Consider the following 5,549-nt stretch of genomic DNA (forward strand, 5'->3'; position numbering starts at 1 on the left):
CGCCGCACAAGTACGGCAAACCGCGTCTGCCGGGGCGGGGTTTGCGACGCGTACGCAATGGTGGGAACCGTCGCTCGGATGTTCGTCGTCTTTGGCCGAGCGAGTGCTGGCACTCCGGCGAAGCGAAACGGGGCCGATTCGGGCACGACATCGGCGTATTTCGACGTGCTCGCCGGCGACCGTCGCACGAGTACGGCAAAGCGCGTCTGCCGGGGCGAGGTTTGCGACGCCGACGAAAAAGTGGGAAGCGCCGCTCGGATCTTCGCCGCTTTTGCAGGAATGAGTGGCGGCACTCCGGTGAAGCCAAGGAGCGCCAATTCGCGCACGATATTGGTGTCTTTCGACCTGCCCGCCGGCCACCGCCGCACGAGTACGGCAAACCGCGTCTGCCGGGGCGGGGTTTGCGACGCCGACGCAAAAGTGGGAACCGCCACTAGGATGTTCGCCGTTTTTGGCAGAGTGAGTGCTGGCACTCCGGCGAAGCGAAAGAGCGCGAATGCGCCCACGAAAGTGGCGTGTTTGGACGTGCTTGACGACGACCGCCGCAGGAAAACGAAAAACCACGTCAGCCGGGGCGAGCGGCCCACGGCGGTCTGGGTGCTTATCGCTGCTATTATAGGGGCACCCCGGCAGACGCAAAAAAAAAATTTTTTTCGACATTTTTTTTTGCTCGTCGACCTCGGGTGACCCAGGTCGCAGTGGGAGCCGCGCACGAAAGCGGCGTCGCGAGACGCCTTCGCGGTCGCTAGTCGCACGAGCTCGGCAACCGGGTCTGCCGGGGCGGAGTTCGGGACGCCGACGGCTAAGTGGGAACCGTCGCTCGGATGTTCGTCGTCTTTGGCCGAGCGAGTGCTGGCACTCCGGCGAAGCCGAACGGAGCCGATTCGGGCACGATATCGGCGTCTTTCGACGTGCTCGCCGGCGACCGTCGCACGAGTACGGTAAACCGCGTCAGCCGGGGCGGAGTTCGGGACGCCGATGCGAAAGTGGGAAGCGCCGCTCGGATCTTCGCCGTTTTTGGAGGAGTCAGTGGCGGCACTCCGGTGAAGCCAAGGTGCGCCAATTCGCGCACGATATCGGCGTCTTTCGACGTGCCCGCCGGCCACCGTCGCACGAGTACGGCAAACCTCGTCTGCCGGGGCGGGGTTTGCGACGCCGACGCAAAAGTGGGAACCGCCGCTCGGATGTTCGCCGTTTTTGGCAGAGTGAGTGCTGGCACTCCGGCGAAGCGAAAGAGCGTGAATGCGCCCACGAAAGTAGCGTATTTGGACGTGCTTGACGGCGACCGCCGCAGGAGTACGAAAAACCACGTCAGCCGGGGCGAGCGACCCACGGCGGTCTGGGTGCTTATCGCTGCTATTATAGGGGCACCCCGGCAGACGCAGAAAGAAAAAAAAAATGGGGACATGGCGTGCGTCACCGTGCGGCTTCGCAGCGTTGCCGAAGTCGCCGAGCCCTTCGACTGAGCCGAACGGCGGACAGGGAACGTCGGTCGGCCGTTCTAACCTGTCGGTGCCACGCCGAGACGTCGTTAAGGAAAACCGCGTCGTGGGCCCCTACGACGCCGTCGAGTCGTTGTACGTTTGGTGTCCAGCGTGTCTGCGGCGAGTAGCGGAAACGTCGTTCACGACTTCGGTCTTTCGCAGTCGACGCGAACTTGCGGAGAGTCGTGGTGCCTCACGTTTTCGGCAGAAACCGCGGCGGAATTTTCCCGTGCGTGCGCGCACGACCTCGGTGCTGTGCCGCCAGCGTAGTGTTGCACAAACTCGTGGCCTACCCAAGGTGCGGTACGTTTGCGGCCGTATCCTCGGTGGGAATTTCGTGAGTAGGGTCGCAAATTCTACGACCTCGGCGGGTGTGAGAGCGACGTAGACTTGTGGCACGCTCAACGTGCCACACGTTTCGGGGCACACCCGCGGTGAAATTTTCTCGAGTACGCTCGTATTAGTGCCCAAGGAGGTCTGAGTACTTATCGCTGCTATTATGTGGGGGTTCTCGTGAGCGGCGTACGCGAAAGCGACCGGGTGTCTGATATGCGGCGGGCTTCGGCCTCGTCAAGCGTGTCCTCGGGTCTGCTCCAGGGGAATCCACGGCAGTCGTCTGCAGCCTCATCCGCTTGATGCGTTAGGGGCTGGTTGTCGGACGGTGCCGTTTTACCACGATATCGAGGTGTGTTCCGTGTCGTCCTCGGGCGATTCAGATGCGAAAGCGCCGAAGACGCGGGCGTGACCCGTCGTCTGGCGGCTTTGCAGTCTCGGCTCCGTTGCTAGTTCCGGCCGGTCCACCGACAGTGCAGCGGGCTTGGGCAACCCGCACTGCGCGACCGAGTCGATGCAACGAAAAAAGCGAGCATGAACGTGCTTCTTGCCGCACGGCTCCCACTCGTCCTTCGGGAAGGTTGTGCCGTAGCGAGCTCGAACGCCGTCATCTCGGAGTGCGAAATAAGCGTGTTAGGGCGCCTGAAGGTGGCCTCCGCCGCACACAGACTGCGTCCGGCCCGCCGAAGGCGAGGACGGACGCGCAGTCGAACGATTACCTGGTTGATCCTGCCAGTAATCATATGCTTGTCTCAAAGATTAAGCCATGCATGTCTAAGTACATGCCGAAATAAGGCGAAACCGCGAATGGCTCATTAAATCAGTTATGGTTCCTTAGATCGTTTCTTCCTACTTGGATAACTGTGGCAATTCTAGAGCTAATACATGCAGTGAGCCTGGAGCCCTTTGGGTAACGGGTGCTTTAATTAGACCAAGATCGATCGGGTTTCGGCCCGTATTGTGTGGTGACTCTGGATAACTTTGTGCTGATCGCATGGCCACGAGCCGGCGACGTTTCTTTCAAGTGTCTGCCTTATCAACTTTCGATGGTAGGTTACTTGCTTACCATGGTTGTTACGGGTAACGGAGAATCAGGGTTGGATTCCGGAGAGGGAGCCTGAGAAACGGCTACCACATCCAAGGAAGGCAGCAGGCGCGCAAATTACCCACTCCCGGCACGGGGAGGTAGTGACGAAAAATAACAATACGGGACTCTTTTGAGGCCCCGTAATTGAAATGAGTACACTCTAAATCCTTTAACGAGGATCAATTGGAGGGCAAGTCTGGTGCCAGCAGCCGCGGTAATTCCAGCTCCAATAGCGTATACTAAAGCTGCTGCGGTTAAAAAGCTCGTAGTTGGATCTCAGTTCCAGACGAGTAGTGCATCTACCCGATGCGACGGCTCGGACTGAACATCATGCCGGTTCTTTCTTGGTGCACTTCATTGTGTGCCTCGAGATGGCCGGTGCTTTTACTTTGAAAAAATTAGAGTGCTCAACGCAGGCGAGTCGCCTGAATAAACTTGCATGGAATAATAGAACAAGACCTCGTTTCTGTTCTGTTGGTTTTTGGAATACGAGGTAATGATTAAGAGGGACGGACGGGGGCATTCGTATTGCGGCGCTAGAGGTGAAATTCTTGGACCGTCGCAAGACGAACTACTGCGAAAGCATTTGCCAAGAATGTTTTCATTGATCAAGAACGAAAGTCAGAGGTTCGAAGGCGATCAGATACCGCCCTAGTTCTGACCATAAACGATGCCAACCAGCGATCCGCCTGAGTTACTCAAATGACTCGGCGGGCAGCTTCCGGGAAACCAAAGTATTTGGGTTCCGGGGGAAGTATGGTTGCAAAGCTGAAACTTAAAGGAATTGACGGAAGGGCACCACCAGGAGTGGAGCCTGCGGCTTAATTTGACTCAACACGGGAAAACTTACCCGGCCCGGACACTGGGAGGATTGACAGATTGAGAGCTCTTTCTTGATTCAGTGGATGGTGGTGCATGGCCGTTCTTAGTTGGTGGAGCGATTTGTCTGGTTAATTCCGATAACGAACGAGACTCTAGCCTATTAAATAGGTGCGGGGTTCCCAGCACCTTACAACCTTCTTAGAGGGACAAGCGGCTCCTAGCCGCACGAAACAGAGCAATAACAGGTCTGTGATGCCCTTAGATGTCCGGGGCCGCACGCGCGCTACACTGAAGGAAGCAGCGTGTCTTTATCCCTGTCTGAAAAGACTGTGTAACCCGTGGAACTTCTTTCGTGATTGGGATAGGGGCTTGCAATTGTTCCCCTTGAACGAGGAATTCCCAGTAAGCGCGAGTCATAAGCTCGCGTTGATTACGTCCCTGCCCTTTGTACACAACGCCCGTCGCTACTACCGATTGAATGATTTAGTGAGGTCTTCGGACCGATGTCCGGCGCGGCCTTTCGGTTGTGCCGGTCTGTTGGAAAGATGACCAAACTTGATCATTTAGAGGAAGTAAAAGTCGTAACAAGGTTTCCGTAGGTGAACCTGCGGAAGGATCATTAACGGATCGTGAAGGGTGAGCGCCTCAGCTGCGTCTGCGCCCGACACTTTCTGCCGCTGACCCCGTTTGGACGCGGGGTCGGCTTTTCCCCACGGGGCTGCCTGAATGTGGAGCGGCACCCCGTGACAAATTGTTGCGCCCAGCGGACGCCAACACCGCGACCTTGGACGGTCGGCCAGGTGGCGGACGCGGGTACAAACGGCGCAACGCACTCATAGGTCGGCTTTCGACCCGCCACTGCACCGTGGCTCGAAGCGCTCGAAATGCGCGACCCGACCGTTGCGGGACCGCCTAGTACTGTAAACAGGAGCGGCGGAGCGCGAACGGCGAGTCGTGGTTACGTCGGTAGAAGGCGAGGCTGCGCGTTCCCGAAACGCCAGCCGAGTGCCCTCCCGACCGTTCGAGCGTGCAAGAACGAGACCCGACAATCGCGCGGCGACTGCCAAGTACGAGAGGAACGGCACAAGCGTCGGCGGTCGGTCAAGGAATTGGCGATGTGACGGGTCCGCTGTGCACCAGTGCATACCGTCCCGCCGTCCGCGGCAAGCGCGTCCTCGGGTGACGGAGGCTGCCGGTCGGTTCTTGAGGGCGAGGGATCTCGCTGGCGCCGGTTCGCGTTGACGCGCCGCCGGTCATGGCACGGCGATGAGACGGCCGAGGTGCGCAGTACTCGATGGAGGAACCGCACGCTCTGATGACCGTCCCGCCCTCCGCGGCGTATGCGTACCGACCGTAATGGTTGCAGCAGCGCCGGCCGGCTTTTGAATTCGCCACACGAAACACGGTGCGAGATCGCGGTTAGGGGAGCGTCGACGTTGCCAGGCGTTTTGCTTGCTGCCGAGGGAAAGGCGGCCCGGCCACGTCGCGCTCGTCGCGATTAGCGGGTCTGCGCGCTTTGGGAAGGTGCCGCAACGACTTGCCGAAAGAGGAAGCACGGAAGAACGAGGGACTTGGACGTCCCGACAGTTGAACGCACTTGCGGCCAGGCCCTTGCTGGCTTCGTTCTTCCGCCTCGAGTAGGCTCGTACGCGGCTCCGGCGCCGAAAGTGGTCCTTGGCACCGACTTCTGTGGACGTGGGAAGTGCCGCGCAAGTACGGCGCGCCTGGCTCCACCTGTTGGCTAAAGTAGGCAGCCGGATCGGCATTTTGGTGTGCGGTGGCAAACCGTGGATGCGAAAAAAGCTTGTGCGATTTCGTGGAAC

At 59.0% G+C, this 5,549-nt stretch overlaps 1 non-coding gene across 1 annotated transcript; it reads left to right on the plus strand.

Moving 5' to 3' along the window:
• Positions 1-2,533: 2,533 nt before the first annotated feature.
• LOC142768007 (small subunit ribosomal RNA) lies at positions 2,534-4,348 on the plus strand. The gene has a single exon (XR_012885213.1). It is a non-coding gene; the product is annotated as a small subunit ribosomal RNA (ribosomal RNA).
• Positions 4,349-5,549: the final 1,201 nt, after the last annotated feature.

Source organism: Rhipicephalus microplus, chromosome 7 (genome assembly GCF_043290135.1).
Source record: "Rhipicephalus microplus isolate Deutch F79 chromosome 7, USDA_Rmic, whole genome shotgun sequence".
NCBI lineage: Eukaryota > Metazoa > Arthropoda > Arachnida > Ixodida > Ixodidae > Rhipicephalus > Rhipicephalus microplus.